Source organism: Rana temporaria, chromosome 4 (assembly GCF_905171775.1).
Source record: "Rana temporaria chromosome 4, aRanTem1.1, whole genome shotgun sequence".
In the NCBI taxonomy this organism is placed as follows: domain Eukaryota; kingdom Metazoa; phylum Chordata; class Amphibia; order Anura; family Ranidae; genus Rana; species Rana temporaria.
Window position 1 is genome coordinate 191,941,956 of NC_053492.1, and position 22,653 is coordinate 191,964,608.

Here is a 22,653-nt window from a genome sequence, read left to right on the forward strand (position 1 = left end):
ACAGTGAGATATGGGGTCAATAAGACCCCATATCTCACCTCTAGGCTGGGAAGCCTGAAAAAAAAAATCCTGGCTTCGATCGTAGGATTGAGTCGGTAAAAGCAGGAGGGGGCAGAGTATTGCAGGGTATTGCAGAGTATTGCAGGGTATTGCAGAGTATTGCGGGGTATTGCGGGGTATTGCAGAGTATTGCAAAGTATTGTGGAGTATTGCAGATTATTGCGGGGTATTGCAGAGTATTGCAGAGTATTGTGGGTTATTGCAGAGTATTGTGGGGAATTTCTGGGTATTGCAGAGTATTGTGGGGTATTGCAGAGTATTGTGGGGTATTGCAGAGTATTGCAGAGTATTGTGGGGTATTGCAGAGTATTGTAGGGTATTGTGAATATTGGGCAGGGATGGCTGAGCAGGGATGGATGGCTGCTGCTGCCTCCGCTCTCTCCCCTCTCCTCTCACACTTTACCGTTCGTTACAGAGAGGGGAGGGAGGAACCGGCATCATCACATGACGCCGGTTTGTTTACAAGTGATCGCTCCGTCATTGGACAGAGCGATCACGTGGTAAACCGCCGCTATCAGCGGCGATTTACCGTGATCCGTGATGCGCCGGGTCCTCTGGATCACAGACATTCCCGTGTGCGTGTCCATGGACGTCCTCCCAGAGTTAAGGAACCACCTTGTAGACGTATTTTGTCTATGAGGTGGTGATTAACTGGTTACAGTTAACCATTCTCACCTGTTATCTGTTTGCTTGTAATTAGTGTGTGTATATAAAAGGTCAATGAGTTTCTGGACTCCTAACAGACCCTTGCATCTTTCATCCAGTGCTGCACTGACATTTCTGGATTCTGAGTCATGGGGAAAGCAAAAGGATTGTCAAAGGATCTGCAGGAATAGGTAGTTGAACTGTATAAAACAGGAAAGGGATATAAAATGATATCTAAGAAATTGAGAATGCCAAGCAGCAGAGTTCAAACTCTAACCGAGAAGTGGAAAATGAGGGGTTCTGTTGAAACCAAACCAGGGTCAGGTAGACCAGCTAAAATTTCACCCAAAACTGCAAGGATAATTGTTTGGGATGCAAATAAAAACCCACAAATAACTTCAGGTGAAATATAGGACTCTCTGAAAACATGTGATGTGGCTGTTTCAAGATGCACAATAAGGAGGCACTTGAAGAAAGATGGGCTGCATGGTTGAGTCGCCAGAAGAAAGCCATTACTTCGCAAATGCCACAAAGTATCCCACTTATAATACGCCAAACAGCACAGAGACACGCCTCAAATCTTCTGGCACAAAGTCATTTGGAGTGATGAGACCAAAATTGAGATTTTTGGCCACAACCATAAACACTACGAGTCAACAAGGGCTATGATGAAAGGTACAGGGGTGGATTATATGTGTGGTATCTCGCGCCAATAAATTAAATTGATTTAATTTATAAAAAGTGTTTAAGCTGCTACCCAGTAATAATCAAAAGATTATGCAGTGAGAGAATATGTTGGAATGGGTGCGCTAATTAATAAATGTGATACATACTTGATAATTAAAATATACAAATATATATAAAACACCTGTAGTTACTGAAGTAAAAAAGTCCTATAATTACTGAGCTGAATTCCTGTGATAGATAGCTCAGATTACTGTGCAAAACGGATTCAAAACTGTGATGATAGATCAAGTCTTATTGGTGTGGATGAACACTCGAGAGAAAAAGTCTATTGCCAAACGAATCCTCAAGTGGAAAAAGGGGAAGAGAAAATTTTGCTTGGTGATGAATCAAATAAAGTGCTGCGTGCTGTGTGTACAAATGAAGTGTTGTTTTCCACCTTCACCTTTAAACTGTCACCCAAAGTGAATAAATTAGATGGCTTCTTACCAGATGGTAATGTCCCTTACTTTGATATCAAAAAAGGGAACATTACGGCTTGTAACAGGGTCACCTGTAAAGTTAGTATCTTCCTGGCAGTAATACTTGCGATGATCGTTAGATACCCGATTTATGCATGTAAAACAAGAGTGATGCGGAACATAGTGTAATATGTTTTTATTTAGATAAAAGTAAGCAGAGGGAGCCAAGTGGCCGCCTACCGTAGATGGTGCCTTGAACCCGGCACTGGGGCTAACTCGCGTGGTACCGAAAATGATCCTAGATGCTGTGAGCCGCACTCGATGTCCGGGCGTGCGTTCCACCTCAGCAGTGTTTAGGAACCAGCAATGCAGGAAGTGACGGTATGCGTGCGTGGTTAGGTACCGCCCCGACGTACGTTTCGTTGTAAACGTCTTCAGGAGGCGAAACATACGTCGGGGCGGTACCTAACCACGCACGCATACCGTCACTTCCTGCATTGCTGGTTCCTAAACACTGCTGAGGTGGAACGCACGCCCGGACATCGAGCGCGGCTCACAGCATCTAGGATCATTTTCGATACCACGCGAGTTAGCCCCAGTGCCGGGTTCAAGGCACCATCTACGGTAGGCGGCCACTTGGCTCCCTCTGCTTACTTTTATCTAAATAAAAACATATTACACTATGTTCCGCATCACTCTTGTTTTACATGCATAAATCGGGTATCTAACGATCATCGCAAGTATTACTGCCAGGAAGATACTAACTTTACAGGTGACCCTGTTACAAGCCGTAGTGTTCCCTTTTTTGATATCAAAGTAAGGGACATTACCATCTGGTAAGAAGCCATCTAATTTATTCACTTTGGGTGACAGTTTAAAGGTGAAGGTGGAAAACAACACTTCATTTGTACACACAGCACGCAGCACTTTATTTGATTCATCACCAAGCAAAATTTTCTCTTCCCCTTTTTCCACTTGAGGATTCGTTTGGCAATAGACTTTTTCTCTTGAGTGTTCATCCACACCAATAAGACTTGATCTATCATCACAGTTTTGAATCCGTTTTGCACAGTAATCTGAGCTATCTATCACAGGAATTCAGCTCAATAATTATAGGACTTTTTTACTTCAGTAACTACAGGTGTTTTATATATATTTGTATATTTTAATTATCAAGTATGTATCACAGAGGTGGATTGCTGATGTTTTGGGGATGTGTGAGCTAGAAAGGCACAGGAAATTTGGTCAAAATTGTTGGCAAAATTAATGCAGTATGTTATCAAAAAATACCGGAGGAACATTTGCATTCATCAGCCAGGAAGCTGCGCATGGGACGTACTTGGATATTCCAACATGACAATGTCCCAAAACACAAGGCAGAGTTGACCTGTCATTGGCTACAGTGGAAAAATGTTCTGGAGTGGCCATCTCAGTTTCCTGACCTTAATATCATTTAGCCACTCTGAGGAGATCTCAGACGTGCAGTTCATGCAAGACAGCCCAAGAATTTACAGGAACTGGAGGCTTTTTGCCAAGAGGAAAGGGCAGTTTTACCATCTGAGAAGATAAAGAGGCTCCTCCACAAATACCACAAAAGACTTCAAGCTGTCATTGGTGTTAAAGGGGGCAAAACCTGCCATTAAGAACTAGGAATCAGGGTCATTTGGTTCATTTTTATTGTCATTATGATTTAAACATAGTAAAAACAGTTGATTGATACTAAATGGCTTCAGGCAAACACTGACCATGAGTGAAAGAAACGTTTTTGTGTTATCATTCATATTCTCAGAAAAATGGGCAAGAAATCATAAATTCTGCCAGGGTATGTAAACTTATGAGCACAACTGTATGTCACCCTATAATCCTTCAGCTATTTTACTGAAAAATAGAAAATTTTATTTTTATCCTCTGTTCCTAAACTGAACTACCCCAAAAGTTTATTTTAAAGATAACTTGCAATTTATTTTTTTTGCAGATCCTTTAGCAGTCACTGACCCTGTAGTTTGTACAAATGATTAAATAACGTATTTGGAGGGATGAATGTGTTCCCCCTCACTGCAAGTGTCAGTTTCTGTGGACATCTGAAAATAATCTCTTCTTGGGAGCCACTAGAGGGAGCTCTAGGCAAGCCAAGAAAGGGGCTGATCATTTAACCTAATGCAGCGCTCCCTCTAGTGGCTTCCAAGAGTTTTACAGAAACTAGGGCCCTCACTGAACAGAACAAACTTTAAACAGGGAGAATAGACTGTCATTTTTTTTCTTTACACAGGATGTAAGACAGTTGATATAAATAACTACTGTAGTTATACTTTAGATTACATATTTTGACGTACATACAATATATCCAAATGAAAAATATGTGTACAATAGAAAGTAAGGGGAAAAAATGAAAAATATTGACATAAAATTATTATTCTACATATTTACTATAGTGCCAACACTTTGTGCAGCACTTTACAAAATAAAAACAGACAGTACTGTCACAAAACATTTCAATACAAGAGGAATTATAAGGTTATGCTTGTTAAAGCTTATGATCTAAATTGGAGGGTCAAGTGATACTAAAGGTAATAAATGTGGGGGATGGTCTGATGGAGAAAATTAAAGTTTAGTTACTTGGTGGAGGCAGGATAGGCTCTTGTAAAGGTAAGGGTTTTCAGGCATTGCCTAAAGGTGGACAGAGTAGAAGTTTGTCAGACAGATGGTGGTAGGGCGTTCCAGAGCATAGGAAAAGGCTCTAAACAAGTTCTGGTGGCAAGCATGGAAGGAGGCGATGAAGGAGCTAAGGAGCAAGAGGTCTTGGGAGAAGTGAAGAGAATGGTTCAGTTAATATTTTGACACAAAGTAAGTAATGTAGCTGACGGCAGAGTTGTGGAGGGTTTTGTGAGCTGTGTATTTAGAATTTTATTGGTTGGATGAGCAGAAGCCAGTGAAGGGATCGCCAAAGAGGGGTGGCAGATACTGAATGGCTGGTAAGGTGGACCCTAGCAGCAGCATTCATGATGGACTGAAGAGGGGGTTGCCTAAAAGTAGGCCAATGAGGAGGGGGTTGCAATAGTCAAGACAAGAGATAACCAGGGAGTGATTTAGAAACTTTGCAGTATTGTTAGTTAGGAAGAGGCATATTTGTAAGATGTTGTGGAGGTTAAGGTGACAAGATTTGGACAGTGATTTCATGTGGGGCCAAAACAAGAGCTCAGGGTTCAGGATTACACCTAGCACCCTTGCTTGCGGAGAAGGACTTATAGTTACACCATGAATCTCAACAGGGTAGTTGGGAAAATAGGAGCCTGGGGGAAGATATTTTATGAGCTCAGATTTTGGTGCTATAAACATAGAAATGGTATGAAAGTCATGTGAGGCTATCAGCTGACCCAGGGAGGAAATGTAGATAAAAAATAAGAGAGTTCCAAGAACAGAACCTTGGGGGTCCCCAAGCAAAAAGAAAGGAGGAAGTAGAGCTGTAAGGTCCAGTGAGATAGGTAGGATGAAAACCAGCAAAGAGTACAGTTAAAGCGGAGTTCCGGCCACAATTTCACTTTTTAAATATAAATACCCCTGTAATACACAAGCTTAATGTATTCTAGTAAAGTTAGTCTGTAAACTAAGGTCCGTTTTGTTAGGTTGTTACAGCATTTAGACACTTTATAAAATAGAAATTGACTGGGGCCATCTTAAAGCGGGAGTTCACCCATTTCTAAAAAAAATTTTTTTCTTCCCCTAGATTCCTGCTCGTTCGGTCTAGGGGAATCGGCTATTTGTATTAAAATAGGTGCAGTACTTACCCGTTTTCGAGCTGCATCTTCTTCCGTCGCTTCCGGGTATGGTCTTCGGGAGCGGGCGTTCCTTCTTGATTGACAGTCTTCCGAGAGGCTTCCGACGGTCGCATCCATCGCGTCACTCGTAGCCGAAAGAAGCCGAACGTCGGTGCGGCTCTATACTGCGCCTGCGCACCGACGTTCGGCTTCTTTCGGAAAATCGTGACGCGATGGATGCGACCGTCGGAAGCCTCTCGGAAACCTGTCAATCAAGAAGGAACGCCCATTCCCGAAGCCCATACCCGGAAGCGACGGAGAGGATGCGTCTCGTAAACGGGTAAGTACTGCACCTATTTTTAAATAAATAGCCGATTCCCCTAGTAATAACGAGCAGGAATCTAAGGGGGAAAAGTGCCCTCTAAGGGTGAACCCCCGCTTTAAGTGTGGGCATCATGAAGCCAGACTGTATGACTTCCTGGATTTCAGCCTTGCACATGCTCAGTGCTGCACAAGCAGTGTCAGATCAGGTGTCCAAGTCACATGATTCTTTGAGACTGGGGAGTGCACAGACTCCTGGAAAGTTACGCCCACTACATTCCCAGGAGTCTGTGCGGTGTAGGTTAGGAAGCTTAAAGGGTCACTAAAGGAAATTTTTTTTTTTGCTGAAATGACTGTTTACAGGGCATAGAGACATAATAGTTAACTGATTCCTTTTAAAAATGATTAAAAATAGATAAAAAAACAATCATATAATGTGCCTGCAGTGTAGTTTCGTTTTTGCTGTTGTTTCCTGGTTCTCTGATGTACAGAGAGCCACTAGAGGGCAGTCAGCCAATAGAGAGCAGTGATACTTTGTCTAAAACTCCTCAGCACCAATCCAGTTTCGTTTTACACACAGTAATCACACCTCCTTGATTAGTGACCACCGTGAGAAATCTCCCAGTACTGTGGTCATCAGGAAACAGGCAACCAGGAAGTGTCCAGAACAGAGAGGATTTACAGCAACATGAATGCAAAAACGAACAATGAGGACATGAAACCAGGACTGCAGCAAGGTAAAGGAAGCTATTTAGCTAAAAAAAAAAATTCCTTTAGTGACCCTTTAAGCACCTAGGTGCAGGAAGTGGGAAGATTAACTATTCTGCCTAGCAACAACACTTTGAAGGCATCTAAAAAAAAAAAAAAAATTCGTAAAGGACTAATGACATTTTTTTAAAACTACTGATGTAATGTTATATTTATGGGTGGAACTCCACTTTAAAGAGACCAATGGAGTATAAATTATACCCATTCATCAACCTTGGTTACTTGAAATAATCAATGTTTTGTCACTTCTTATATGTTACGTAACATTTGAAATATACTTTATTGTGACTCCTTACTTGTGTTATCATAATTTTGGTAATATGCTTGTTGGTAAGCAAGGCAAACACCATGATCTCAGTGATGCCTGCCTTTGTGTGGTAAATAAACATTGTATACTGTAATATATTATACACTAAATATACGCCATCTAGTGGTTGTGTTCAAAATACGCATACAGCTATACATCTCTGGATCCAATGCAAATGTTGTGTTAGGAAAATCATCATTAGAGTAATACCTTTAATATAAAGTCAAGATTTGGATTAAATTCTGGTAAACAAGACACCTGTCTAAAAATTATACTGAAGTCATATGAATTTTACAGCTCACTGAACTGCAAGTTAACTTCAGATATGCTTTCAAAGAATATGCACATCAATTAATAGAATGCAGGTGCTATGTCTTTAAGGTATTGAGTTGAAAATGGCAATTTCTTACAACACCTCTCAAAAAAGAAGAAAAAACAAATTTTAAGCCTGATGGACCTTTTTTATCGATCCAAACCGATCGTATGTGGGCACCATCGGTTATTTAACCATCGGTTAAAAAAAAGCCAACTTGTTTTAAATTTAACTGATAGATTCCTAACCAATAGAAAAAAATGATCGTTAGTAGGCACGACCATCGGTTAAAAATCCACGCATGCTCAGACTAAATTAGGGGACGGGAGCGCTCGTTCTGGTAAAACTAGCGTTCGTTATGGAGATAGCACATTCATCATGCTGTAACAGACAGAAAAGCGTGAAACGTCTTTTACTAACACAAAATCAGCTAAAGCAGCCCCAAGGGTGGCGCCATGGATTAGAACTTCCCCTTTATAGTGCCGTCGTACGTGGTGTAGGCACGACTGACCATCAGTCAGTTTCATCGGTTAACCGATGAAAACGATCCATCAGACCGTTCTCATCGGATGGACCGATCATGTGTACGCGGCCTTAGTGTACAAAAGGTCTACTTCATCACAAGTAGATTTATATAGCACACATTTCAGTTTGGATCCCTTCATAAACAATGTTGTAAAAGTGTATGAATGTTTGGCAAAAGGGTCTATCCTATTAAAGATAATTGGCACAAGCCTTGAAATTATATAATGTAATAATGCACTTACTATGTCTCTGGGGAAGCTCTAACCTTTACTGTAGTGAGATAGATAAATTGCAAAAAAATAAAAATACATAATAATTACATAGGATATGATTAAATGTCTGATTAAAACACAGTTAAATTGATGAGTCATTGTGAGGGCTCCTGAGATGGCAGCTTAGGGCCGGAGCTCCCCTTAGCGCTGACGAAACAGCATTAATAACGACAAACTAAGACTTCATTTCTACCCGCAAATAACGGGTAAAGCTAGCTGACATTCCTGGGCACATATCTATGCCAGGAAAACATTTTAAAATAGACAAGGCACATCACAAGAAGAGGGTGGATAAGCAGAACTTTTCCAAGATGGCTGCTTTACCTCAGACAAGCTCACAGAAAGATGCTGAGGCTTCCACTGCTGACAGGCAAGGTACGGCTTCTTTGTCTCATAAATCCTACCCTCAAACACAAGGCTCTGTTTCTGGTTCCAATATAGTTTCCAATGAACAAAAAGCTTTAGAGACCCCTGTGGATTCCATGGGGCAGATCCACAAAGATCTGCCCCGGCGCAGCGTATCAGAGATACTCTACGCCGCCGTAACTTACTTGTGTTATCTTCGAATCCTTAAAGATTTTGCGCCGTAAGTTACGGTGGCGTAGTCTATCTCTGGCGGCAGAATTCAAATCGGTGATTAGGGGGCGTGTTTCATTTAAATGAAGCGCGTCCCCGCGCCGAATGAACTGCGCATGCGCTGTCCCTAAATTTCCCGCCGTGCATTGCGCTAAATTACGTCGCTAGGACGTCATTTTTTTTAACATAGACGTGAATTACGTCCATCCCGATTCACGGACGACTTACGAAAAAAAAAAAAAAATCAAATAAAACGTGGGAACGACGGCCATACTTAACATGGCAAGTCTAACTATACGCCGCAAAACACCAGCTTTAACTATACGCCGGAAAAAGCCGACTAGAGACGACGTAAAAGAATGCGACGGCCGCGCGTACGTTCGTGGATCGTCGGAAATAGCTAATTTGCATACCCACCGCAGAAAACGACGCAAACTCCACCTAGCGGACGCCAAAGTATTGCATCTAAGATCCGAAGGCGTACAAAGCCGTACGCCTGTCAGATCTAACCCAGATGCCATCATATCTTGGTTTGAGGATTCAAACTAAAGATCCGACGCGGGAAATTTGAAAGTACGCCGGCGTATCAGTGTACAAAAGACATCACTATAAATAAAACCAACCAGAACACAGACCATTTACAATTTATGCAGGACCAACTAGAATCTGTACAAGCGAGGATCGACGATCTAGAGAATCGCTCTAGAAGAGATAACTTCAGAATTAGAGGATTATCAGAATCCACCCTTGATGTACGCTGTTCAGGATATCATAAAAAATCTGATACCTTCTATCCCAGCCCATAAACTAGAACTGGACCGTGTACATAGGTCTCTGGGACCCATCAGAAAGGATGGTCTTCACGGGATGTAGTGGTTAAGCCACATTATTATTCTGTCAAGGAGTAAGTAATGAAAAATTCCCGCCGACAAGGACAAATACAATACCAGGATACATCTATTCAAATATTTTCAGATATCTCTCCTTACACTATACAGAGAAGAAGATCCTTGAAACCTTTATTATCTGCCCTTATCAAAAAAGACATAACATATAGATGGGCATTCCCATTTGCTCTGAAATTCTCCTTTAATGGCAAACAATATGCAGTGCATTCTTTCCAAGAATGTGAACAATTGTTGCTGGACTTGAAAATCATCTCTGTAGAACCTGACATGGACACTATACCTGCTCAACAAGGCTCTGGTAAACGTCAATCCCCCATAAGTCCAATTTCCTCTAATTGGAACAGGGTCAAACAAAGGAAAGTTTGAGATAATCTCTTTACCTGAAGAAAAAGGGCATCTTCTTTCAATTCTCTCCTGTTTCAATTGAAGAACTTATTTTTTTCCCCAGAACTTCCTATACTCAAATGGTCTGGACTCCAACCTCAGGGAGTAGTCACGATTAACTACCCCCCCCCCTTTTTTTGTGTTCCTTCCAGAACTTCCTATACTCAAATGGTCTGGACTTCAACCTCAGGGAGTAGTTACGATTAACTAAACCCCCCCCTTTTTTTTTTTATTATTAACTATAGACTTATGTAAGATTTAAAGTTTAATAGGTTGCTGAATCCGTTCTACTAGCTTTTTTTTTTTTGCTCTATATAAATTGTTGTCACTGGTCGGCGCTGGGGCATTGGGACTCCACCTACCTCTTAGACCGGCTTTAGTTTTTTTTCCTTTTTAGCCACTCTGAGGAGTGGGTAATTAGCACTTAATATGGGCTATACTTATGGACATTTTTTGAATGAGGAGAGGGGGGGAACTTGTTCTTCCCCTCATTCTGGGCCTAGATTAGGCCTTCAATTACTTTGCGTTTTGCTAATGTGCATATGTAACTGTTATTTTTCTTTCTCTGTCTTTTCTGTCCCCTTTTCTCTTTCAGCCTACCTGCCAATGAAAGGTTTTTATAAGGTACTCTTACTGTTAACGATCTCATTACTGGTGAATTATCCTATCTTGCTCATGATTTTTCTCATACTGTGTTTGGTAGGGTATGGAGGTTTGCATGTTGATTTTCTCAACTGGCACCATGGCGGGCACTAAAAGTAACTCTCCTTCCCTCCGGGTTATTACTCCTAACACACAGGGGTTGAACTCCCCAATGAAGAAGCGCAAGGCTTTTCAGGAATACCACTCTTGTCACATAGATGTAGTGTTCTTACAGGAGACTAATTTCCCGCAGCGATACCCCCCTTCGTTTCTACATGCTCACTTCCCAGTATTTTATTTGGCAAGTGCCGAGAATAAGACCAGAGGAGTTGCAATCTTGTTCTCCAAACATTGTAATTAAAATTTTCAGAAGGAGTGTGTGGATCCAGAGGGAAGATTCCTATTGGTGAAAGGCACGATTGATGGACGGTTGTACACTTTTATATCCTACTATGCTCCCAATAGGGGTCAAAAGCGATTCTTTAGTCAAATGTTTGAGACTCTTCAGCCACTTTTGGATGGGGTTATAGTTATGGGAGGAGACTCCAACATAGCCTTTGATTCGGGTTTAGATAAATCTAAACCTTTAAAAACAAAATTCATCCGCCCCAACAAGGCCAGTACACAAATTGCCTGTTTATTTTTCCAATTCAGAATGACTGATATATGGAGGGAACTAAACCCTAAGGAAAAAGATTTTACACACTTTTCCAACCCACACCAATGTTATTCACGCATAGACCATATAATGATATCTACACAACACATTCCTTCGGACCTTACTTCTTCTATTATAGATGTTGCATGGTCAGACCACTCTATGGTTCTATTAAATTTGAGACGTGATGATTATAGTCAAAGAGTATCTCATCGGACTCTAAACCAATCTATACTTCAAGATCCTATTGTAAAAGCTGATATCAAACAAGCTTTGAAGGAGTATTTTGATCTTAATGACAGGGAGGAAATACTGTACCTCCAGAAACCTTATGGGCCGCTCACAAAGTTACAATCAGGGGTAAATTGATACAGATTGATGCTAGACAGAAGAGGATGAGGGGCTTGGAGGTGTAAAAATTAGAGAGAGAATTTATGGACTTGAGTAAAAAACATAAAAAAGACCTGTCTGGAGTTCTAATCCCCAAGTTAGACGCTGCTAGGGTAGCCCTTAACCCATCTCTCACCGTGAAAGCTAATAGTTCTATCAAATGGACTGGAGCCAGATTTTATCAATTGAGAGACAAGATAGGTCCCATATTGGCCCACAAATTGTCCCCTAGACTTCGATCCAGAAATCTCCCCAAAATTAAACAGGCCGATGGCTCTTTTACCTTGAATCCTCAGCGTATAATGGAGGCTTTCCAGAATTTCAATTCTAACCTATATCAGCCAGAAGGTCTTTCTACTCCCACTAGAGTGGAAGAGTTTCTAGATAGCTTACATTTACCCAAATTGGCTGAGGTTCATAGAGAGGAAATGGAAGCTCCCATATCTGTGACTGAAGTGTCTGAAGTCATTCAGGCATTAATAAATGGAAAAGCACCAGGACCTGATGGATTTTCTTCTTCATACTATAAATCATTTTCGGATATCCTGACCCCCTATCTTACTAGGTTCTACAATTTCTTGACTGCAGGTATCCCATTAGGTAATCAGCTTAACATGGCATATATATCTGTAAAACCGAAACCTGATAAGGATACCAGCCAGATTGAAAATTATAGACACATCTCACTGATTAATATTGATCTGAAGATTTTGACCAAGATCCTAGCTAACCGATTGAACACCTTTATTGGTCAATATATACATTAAGACCAAGTGGGATTTATCCCTGGTAGGCAGGGTCCAGATAAGGTTAGAAGAGCAGTGGATATTATTTTGATAATGCAATCTAATTGGGTAGGTTTACACAAACAGGAAGGTATGCTACTTTCATTGGACCTTCAGAAGGCCCTTGATTCGGTCTCATGGCCATACTTGTTTTCGGTCCTGAAGCGCTGGGGTTTTGGTTCAAAGATTTTAGGTATCCTATCTGCTCTATATTCTTCTCCAGAAGCTAAAATTAGACTGCAGGGACTTTTTTCGGATTCCATTAAGATTTGTAGGGGGGACACGTCAGGGTTGCCCATTGTGTCCCCTGTTGTTCGCTATTATAATGGAATCTTTGGCGTTAGCTATCAGGAGTAATCCGAACATCAGGGGACTCCAGTGTAATCACAAATGTGCATTGTTTGCAGATGACCTCTTGTTATTTATTACCTCTCCAATTTCCTCTTTATCTGAGATTTCCTCTTTACTTAATACATTTTCCAAAGTCTCAGGTCTCAAGGTTAATATGACTAAATCCAGAGCTCTTAACATATCACTACCAACTTCTTTAGTCTCTTATATATAAAAGAAATACAAATTTAGTTGGAGTACATCCTCCATCAAATACTTAGGTATTAATCTTACATCTAAGTTTGAAGACCTATATCAGGCTAACTATCCGCCTATGTACAAGAAATTGGTAGAAGATCTTGGTATCCGGGACTCTCACAATAATGGTTGGATAGGCAGGATTAATTCAGTCAAGATGACTCTACTCCCTAGACTCTTATACCTTTTCCGCTCACTACCTATTCCGATCAAAAGAAATTACCTGAAAACCTTCCAAGGTAAAATCAATACATTTATTTGGAATAAGAAAGGCCCATTATTAGCTTCCCGTAGCCTTTTTAATCTCACCACACAAGGTGGGTTAGGACTCCCAAACCTTTGAAGGTATTACCAGGCTGCTAGACTTGCGCAGTTGTCAGACTTGTATCTCAAAATCGAACAACCCGACTGGATATCTATTGAAAATCAGGCTTCACCCACCTTCTAGCTGGAAAGCTTATTATGGTGCCCTTCCAAAAGCAGGCCTCCTATTTTGTCTCCAACTCTTTCATTGGGGGTCTTCCTTCCTTGATCTCTAAGCTTCAACCTCTGGCTAATTTATTTAAGGACTCTGGGCCAGATTCACAAAAGGGATACGACGGCATATCTCCTGATACGCCGTTGTATCTCTGTTTCTATCTATGCGACAGCATAGGCTGCCAGCGTAGTTTTCATCGCAAGTGCTTTGTGAATCAGGCACTTGCGATGAAAACTTGCAGCGGTGTACCGTATCTACGATACGTTACGCCGCCGCTCACCTACGTGAATCTGGCCCTCTGTATTTTCCTTAGATGTTGATATAGAAAACTTCAAATGGTGGTGTGACAAGGGGGTGTACCGCATTGGACACTTTTTTTCTCGCTCTGGTCCCCTTTCCATGGAACATTTCATTGACAAATTTGGTCTTCCTCCTACAGAAAGTTCTAGATTCTGTAAAATCTCTAACTTCACCCATAAACTATGGGATTGTAATTTTATGGCTGGAGGTTTCACGCCTTACGAACAGGCCAAGGAGAGGAGAGGTATAATTTCGGTAATATATGAGTCACTAGCCTCTAACACTAATAAACTACCTTATATGCTAGCCTGGGAAAAGGATACCCAAAATGACTGGGATTTAAAGGATTGGTTTGATAACTTCTCTAGATAACTAAAAGGCATTCTAAACATATCACTGTAAAATCTTTACAAGATGGTATCTAGTTCCCACAAAAATAACCTCAATGTATCCCACCTCCTCCCCTCTATGTTATAGAGGCTGTAAGGGTTTAGGATCAATGATTCATATTTGGTGGGAATGTCCCAAGATCCGTGGGTTCTGGAACAAAGTTTTTCATATCATTCGAAAAGTCACTGGTTTTGCCATACATCAATCTCCAAATTAAATGACTGTGCCCGAGTAGTCCAATCAAAGTTTCTTTTATGTATATTGCAGAGCAGTAATTAGAAAACTGAGCACTTTCCATAAATTACAATAAAAATACCAAATGTATCCATACAAATCACCCAAACAAACAGATGGTAAATGTAGGAATTTGTAAAAAGCAGGCACTTGGAGCTCATGAGCAGCATGTTTTATAATAAGAGTGTTAAAATTAATATTATTTGTCCCTATTCAGAATCGGGCAGCAACAAGCTTTTTGCTGCACCTGGCTTTGCAGGATCAGTGAGGCCATGCAGCGTAGGTTTGCTGAGGCATTCTGTGTGGAGTCCTCTGGGTCACTGCGGACGTCATGATCTGCAGCCGCCTCATCCCAGCCACGTACAAGTCCATGGGTTCCATGAGACTGTAATTGATCCCTTGAAGACTGCTGCTGCTGAGTGCTAGGCTCCACCTCCATGCTGACACAATCCTCCTCCTCCTTGTCCTCTTCCTGTGTGATAGGCGGGCAAGCAGGAACACTGTGTGTATAAAGGTGGCCTTGAGAGGTAAGGAAGTCCTCCTCTTCCTCCCTCTGTTCTGCCTCAAGGGCCCTGTCCATTATTCCACACAGCGTGTGCTCCAACATGTGAATAAGAGGGACAGTCTCACTGATGCATGCACTGTCACTGCTCACCATCCTCCTGGCCTCCTCAAATGGTGACAGGACAGTGCATGCACCCCTGATCAAGGCCCACTGGCGTGGGGGAAAAAACAAGCTCCCCTGACCCAGTTCTGCTGCCATATTGGCACAGGTACTCATTGATGGCCCTCTGCTGCGTGTGCAGCCGCTGCAGCATGGCCAATGTAGAGTTCCATCTGGTGGGCATGTCACAGAGTAGGCGGTTCTTGGGCAGGTTGTATTCCCTTTGGAGGTCTGCCAGCCGAGCACTGGCATTATATGACCGTTAGAAATGCACACAGACTTTCCTGGCCTGCTTCAGGACATCCTGTAAGCACGGGTACCTGCCCAAGAACCGCTGCACCAAGAATCGCAGGGCGGAGAGGAGGTTGATGCCATTGTCGCAAACCACCATTCCTGGCTTAAGCTGGTGTGGCGTCAACCACCTCTGAGCCTGCCCCTGCAGAGCTGACAGAACCTCTGCCCCAGTTTGGCTCCTGTCTCCCAAGCACGCCAGCTCAAACACCACATGGCATCTCTTTGCCTGCGTACCTGCGTAGCCCCTTGAATGCCTACAGAGCACCGCTGGTTCCGAGGACACATCAGCACAGGAAGAGGCCACAGAGGAAGAAGATGAGGAGGGGGTGGAGGAGAGAGGTGTGTCACAACCAGTAGTAGCATTTTAGGGGCGTGGTGGCGGAACAACCTCCAACACTACTGTACCTTGCCCTGCGTCCTTCCCAGCTGCCAGCAGAGTCCCCCAATGAGCCGTGAAAGATAGGTAACGTCCCTGTCCAAGCCTGCTGGACCATGAGTCAGCGGTAATATGCACCTTACCACTGACCGCCCTGTCTAGCGAGGCATGGACATTGCCTTCCACATGCCGGTAGAAAGCCAGAATCGCCTTCCGCGAGAAAAAGTGGCGTTTGGGAACTTGCCACTGAGGTACCGCACATTCCACAAACTCACGGAAGGGGGCAGAATCTACCAACTGAAAAGGCAGCAGTTGAAGTGCTAGCAATTTAGCTAAGCTAGAATTCAACCAATGGGCATGTGGATGGCTGGGAGATAACTTATTTTGGCACTGCAGCAGCTGGGGTAGGGAAATTTGCTTGGTAAAATCTGCTATCGGTGTACCGATAGTAGATTGCCCGCATGTACTAGGCTGTGACACATCTAATTCTACACCTTCAGTCCTATCAGTGCAGGCTTCAGAGAGGACTGAGGGTATAGTGGGGTTGGAGATCCCAGCTGATGGGGGGCAAGGGGAGGTCTGCTTTGTTCTTTGGTGTGGGTCTTTGAGGTACGCTTGCCAACGAACTGCATGGCAGGTCGACATATGTCTGGTCAAGCATGTGGTGCCCAAGCGGGTGATGTTTTGGCCACGCGAAAAACCCTTGGGGGGGCTGCGCTGATAAACAATCAGCGCGAACCCCCCCTGTCAGGAGAGCCACCGATCGGCTCTCCTCTACTCGCGTCTGTCAGACGCGAATGAGGAAGAGCCATCAACGGCTCTTTCTGTTTACATCGTGATCAGCCGTGATTGGACACGGCTGATCACGTGTTAAAGAGCCTCCGCCGGAGGCTCTTTACCGAGATCGGAGATGCAGGGTGTCAGACTGACACCCCACATCACCGATCGCCGCGCCGGCATGAAATCCTGCAGGACGTCAATAGACGCCCAGTCAGGATTTCACAACCACTTCCTGGACGTCAATTGTCCATTGACCGGGTGGGAAGTGGTTAAAGGAATTTTTCATTTTTTTTTTCACTTTAAGCATCATTAAAATCGCTGCTTCAGAAAAAACGACCGCTTTTAAAACTTTTTTTTCCATTGATACATGTTCCCTGGGGCAAGACCCGGGTTCTTAAACCCGTTTTCCGACAATAACTTGCATATTAGGCTTTAAAATGAGCACTTTTGAATTCGAACGTTCGAGTCCCATTGACGTCAATGGGGTTCTAAATGTTTTGCGCGAACGTTCGGTCCGTTTTCGAAGGTTCTAATGCGAACTGAACGGGGGAGGGGGTGTTCGGTTCATTCCTACCAGCCATGGAGCAGTGTGCACTGTAAAATAACTCCAAAACTTTTAATTGGCTTTTGAGAAGCATAAGGAAAAGGACAATCAATAAAGATAGGTATATGCAAACTTTAAAACTAAAATGTGAATTTTATTTTTCTGATCTGCTAACAGCTGCAAATATGTAATTTTCTTTATTTGGACCCAGACAAGCACTTTTTGATTTCATAATTTAATTCTGAGGATATTCAGAGATTACAGTCCGAATCTATAAGTAAACACCAATGATGATCACTTTTTGACATCTTTAAATAAGGCTAGCTCATTAACCTCCCTGGCCGTATGATTCTTTCAGATTTTTGGTGCTGAAAGCGGTACCAGTATTTTGCATGGAAATTTGGCGTTTTATATTGTAGGCCTGTAATTCCTAGGAATAACTCACTTAAATCTGTCCAATCAAGAGTCTAGTAGACATCCCGGGTATGATAAGGTTTGAAACACAAAATCATAAATTATAATATAATAAATAACTATAAATAATTATAACAAATAATAATATAATAATAATAAAAATGATTCAATAATGTAATCAAATCAAAAACACTGAAATTTGCTCAGTTGCAGAATTATCGCTGTCATTACTTTCAGTGTTTGATGACAAATTTCCCCAGAAATCGCTATCGCTCAATTCTGAAAGTGATTCTAATTTATTATCGCTGTTTGCTAGCTGGTCTAAAACCACTTTTGACATAAACGGACACTTTTTGGTTGCTATGGACAATCTCCAGTTTCCAGGCAGAAAGAACAGTTTTTATAATATAAAACTGCATGCAGGACATTGGACAGACCACTAGGGACAAAGGGGGTGTGTAATTTTTTTTATACAGTACTGTAATCTGTAAGATTACAGTATACTGTATCTATACTGTGTTTTTACTTTTTTGAATTTGGCGCCGAACTCCGCTCGGGAACGGAGCTCGGCGGCACTTGGCAGTCACCAGTATGTCAATCGAGCGAGGAGACAGCTCGCACACACAGCGGGGACACATCGCAGGATCCAGGGACAAGGTAAGTAACTTCCCCTGTTTCCTGCAATGCGATTCCGAGTCTGGCTCTGGGTTACCGCTTTTGGTATGTAACATAGTTTTTTACAAGCTGAAAAATGATCGTGTGTACGCGGCATAAGCCACATCAAATATGACTTTCAGATAAATGTTACAATACACTTGCTAAAACTACAGTAAGGTGGCTATTGATGGACAAATTGGTAACTGGAAATGACAAGAAGAAAGATATCCCCCAACTGTTGCTACTTCCTTCACAGTCTTATTAACTTTGGAATGTTGGAAAATCTCTCCATTTAATAACTAACACATCCTAAACTGTGAGATGATCTCATTGCTTGAATTCATTGAGCTATGTATGGCCTTTTGTACAATATTTTACATTAAAAATAAAACATTTCCAATTTCCCAGTGCAAGAGTTAGGAGGCTTCATTGTGTAGTGGGAGAAAGAGAGATAATTTGCTCTCATTCTGAATTGTGTTAAATTTGGCTGTCACCAAATCTGGATTGTTCTGTGTGCTAGACTGCATTCTAGGGATGAGGCACCATCCCTGGGCAGCAGGTGGCGCCAGAGGGGTCCAGGCGGAGCCGCTTCTTCCCAGCAGCCAATGAGAGGAGTTGAGCCTCGCTGTGCATGTTGGGAGGGGGTATTTCTGTGGCGGAGGCCGTTGTTCTGCGTTCTTCGCGGGTTCCTGGTTTCGAGTGCGGCACCCACCTTCAGGGTGAGCGGACATCGCGGGCCCCACCACTATGGCCTACCTGGCCTGGGGTCACGCGCAACACGGAGTTCTATACTCTGGGCCCTCTTGGCCTGGAGTGATTGATGCTGTCAAAGGGGCCCCAGGTACTGACTGGGTCCCCCTCTACTAAGGAGATCCCAGGCTGTATGCCGTTCAGTGGGGGATCGGCTTGAAAATAATCCGGAGGCACGTGATCCAAAAGGGCTTGAACGAACCATCGGGGATCTGGGTAGCCGGACACTGACAGATAACCCCAAAGAGAAAGACTGGGAAGATTTGCTCTGCTGTTCACCATTGTCAGCATTGGACCTGTGGCAGAGGCCTCCTCTGGCATCCTATTTAAAATCAGAGCCAAGTCAGTGGCAGTGACTTGTTCTTCTCAGCAATCCTTAAAGTGACACTTCGGCTGCCAGGCTTGTGGCAGGAGTCTTTCCGGGGGCACTTCACCCACTCCGGCTGGAGTGGCGACGAACTGTATCTACTACTACTGAGAGCAGGACTACTCTTTTCTCATCCAAGCCTGATACCGCAAAGTTCTTTACTTCATCAACCTTTCCTGTCCTATCTCATGTTGATGTTGGTCGTGTTGGGCCGTGAAATAAAGCATTCAGAAAATCTACTTCGCTGATTGGACATTCGTTTACTGCTCTACTCACTGCTATCACCCTAGACAACGATTAGAGGTAACTTAATAGGCCGATCCCAAATCGACCAGCGGCTCCTGAGGGGGTAGCGCTACAATTGTCTGCTAAGATTGTTCTCCAGGAAAGAAAAGTGGGTTAAAGGGTAAAAATGTGAATGGAGACCTGTGTCAGCCATAACCGTGTATCTTATACTACCATAAACAACCCATACATCAGAAAACAAAAAAAGATCTATTTTGTATTATGGTTGATTTTCATCCAGAAAAATGTAAGTAAATGTGAACAATTATGCCTCTCCTTACTTGCTTATTTAATATTTTTGGGAGGCACTGTGACTGGCATGAAAAAATACTTTGGCATGAGGAAAATAGCTTGGTATTTTGTAGCATGGGGCACAGTTGGCATTATAAGATTCAGAAGCCAGCAATATAAATACATGAACCAGCACATCAGACATAAGTAGTTTGTATCTGTTTTAGAAAAGTCCAGTAGTCAGAATACTCATAGTAATTATGAACCTAATCATCATGCTTCAGAACACTCTCTGAATGCAACATGTTTCCCATAATGATCGTAAACAACATACCGTAAGTATCACTGGCAAAATACATATAGAACCACCATTTGAATGTGATCTGTTTGGAACTGTCATGCCAGTTGTTATGTTTAGCTTCTGGTATGGGTATTCTTCTAGATTACGCTTTTTTATATGAATTGTAAGTACAATTCCTAGGTGCATCAAACTACCATCTGTGCACACATTCAAACTTGGCCTCCAATTGTTGATTTGTGATGGAAAATAGCTCTTGGGCATCTACCGAAATGTAATGGCTTAAATTCATCCTGCTTCTCTTTTAGATCTATCAGACATGGCATGTTATGCAGTGTCATTCTCAATATCTGCCTCTGTGATTTTGCAATCAACTGTTCTTATTCAAATAGGCACTGATAGGTGGCACTGATGAGGCTGCACTGATAGATTGTATAGTTAAAAAAGGGTGCGCTTGGCCAATATAGTGAATGACTGCAGCACTGAAAAAATCCCTGGATTGATGGCATGTGGCAAATGTGGTATTAAAGTAGAGTTCCACCCAAAAGTGGAACTTCCACTTTTTGGAACCTTCCCCCCTCCGGTTTCACATTTAGCACCTTTCAGCGGTAGGGGGGAGCAGATATTTGCTCCCACTTCCAGGCATAAATCACCTTGTGATCTATGCTACTTCTGGCGCCTACTCTGTACCCTCCCTATCTTCTGGGAGACACACAGCTTCCAGAACACAGCAGGGACCAGTGAAGAAGCGCAGCGCGGCTCGCACAAATGCGCAGTAGGGAACCAGGAAGTGAAGACGCAATGTTTCATTTCCTAATTCCCTCACCGAGGATTGCGGCGGGGGCAGCCGAGAGCCGAGCAATTGCTCGGCTTCAGCTGCTGACATCGCGGGCACCATGGACAGGTAAGTGTGCATTTATTAAAAGTCAGCAGCTGCTGTATTTGTAGCTTCTGGCTTTTAATATTTTTTAAGTGGGACCACCGCTTTAAGGGTAACGTGCACTGTCAAAACTAAATGTATAACTAAATGTATAACTAAATGTATAAACTTACAGTATATGCAAATACCAAATGTGTACAAACAATTGATAAAAAAAACTTGAAACAAAGTCTGAAAAACAGTCCTGAAATGAAAAAAAAAATTATGAGTGCAAAAAAACCTAGGTAAGTTCCAAATTATGGTTATGTTAAGAACAAACCTAATAGCAAAAAATTGTGTGTATAAAAATGAGTCTGTGAATCAACTGCTAGATCCAATGAAAATGTCCATCCAAAACAATACAAGAGTAAAGCCGCGTACACACGATCATTTTTCAGCATGAAAAAAACAAGCGCTCCCGGCTCATAACTTGCTTCTGAGCATGCGTGGGTTTTTTACGTCGTTTTAGCCCACACACGATCATTTTTTACAACCCGAAAAACGTCATAGTTTAAAACGACGGTTAAAAAATGCAGCATGCTCGAATTTTTTTTTTGTCGTTTTTCAGAACCTGAAAAATGATGTGAAGCCCACACACAATCATTTTAAATGACGTTTTTGAAAAACTTTTTTTCATGCCAAAAAATTATCGTGTGTACGCGGCATAAAGGTTCAGTGCAAACATATCCAAAAATACTTAATCACCATGCTAAGGAATAAATATATGTCAGCTTACCAGATCCAAAGATCCTAAAATGATCATCTCCACAATGGGAAATCAGCTGTTAATGATCACTTGCTGGAATTCAGGCTGAACACTGACTCCCCTTGCTGCTGAAGAAATTCCAACAGGATCTTTGTGTGTGTGTCCCCACCAGGGTTAGGCTCGGTTTCCACTAGTGCGACTTGTTATGCGACTTGGGACTGCAAAGTCACATGACAAGTCTTACCCCATGGTTTTTCAATGAGTATCATTCATATCTGTGCGACTTCAAGTTGCAGTGACTTTAAAGTAATCCCTGCACTACTTTGGTCCCACTTTGATGCGACTTGAGGTCCATAGACCTCAAGAATATGCATCAAAATCGCTGTAAAATCAAGATACTTTCTTTTCGCAATAGTGGAAACCTAGCCTAAGTCAGCTAATTATGATCAGTCGCTGCACTAATAGGTGGTACTGATGGGCAGTGATAGGTGGCACTGATGGGCGGCACTGATAGGCGGCATGGAAGGGCACTGATGGGCACTGATAGGCACTGGTAGGTGACAATTATAGGCAGCACTGATAGGTGGCACTGATGATTATGTACTGATGGGCACTGATAGGTGGCACTGGTGTGCACTGCTTAGCAGTACTTATGGGCACCGATATGTGGCACTGGTGGGCACTGGTGGGCACTGATGAGGCGGTAGTGGCTCTCCGTGTGCAGGACTGAGGTCCCGTTTACACGCAATCAGCTTTTTTTTCCTTCTCACATTGGCTAACAGCTGATCATATGGGCAAGGGCGCTTTAGGAGCGTTGAGTTCACCACTCCTAAAGAGCTGCAAAGAAGCTGTTGGCAGGACTTTTCTTGACGCCCTGCCGGACATGGACATTTGGGGACCACATTAGGAGTTGTTCATCCATGT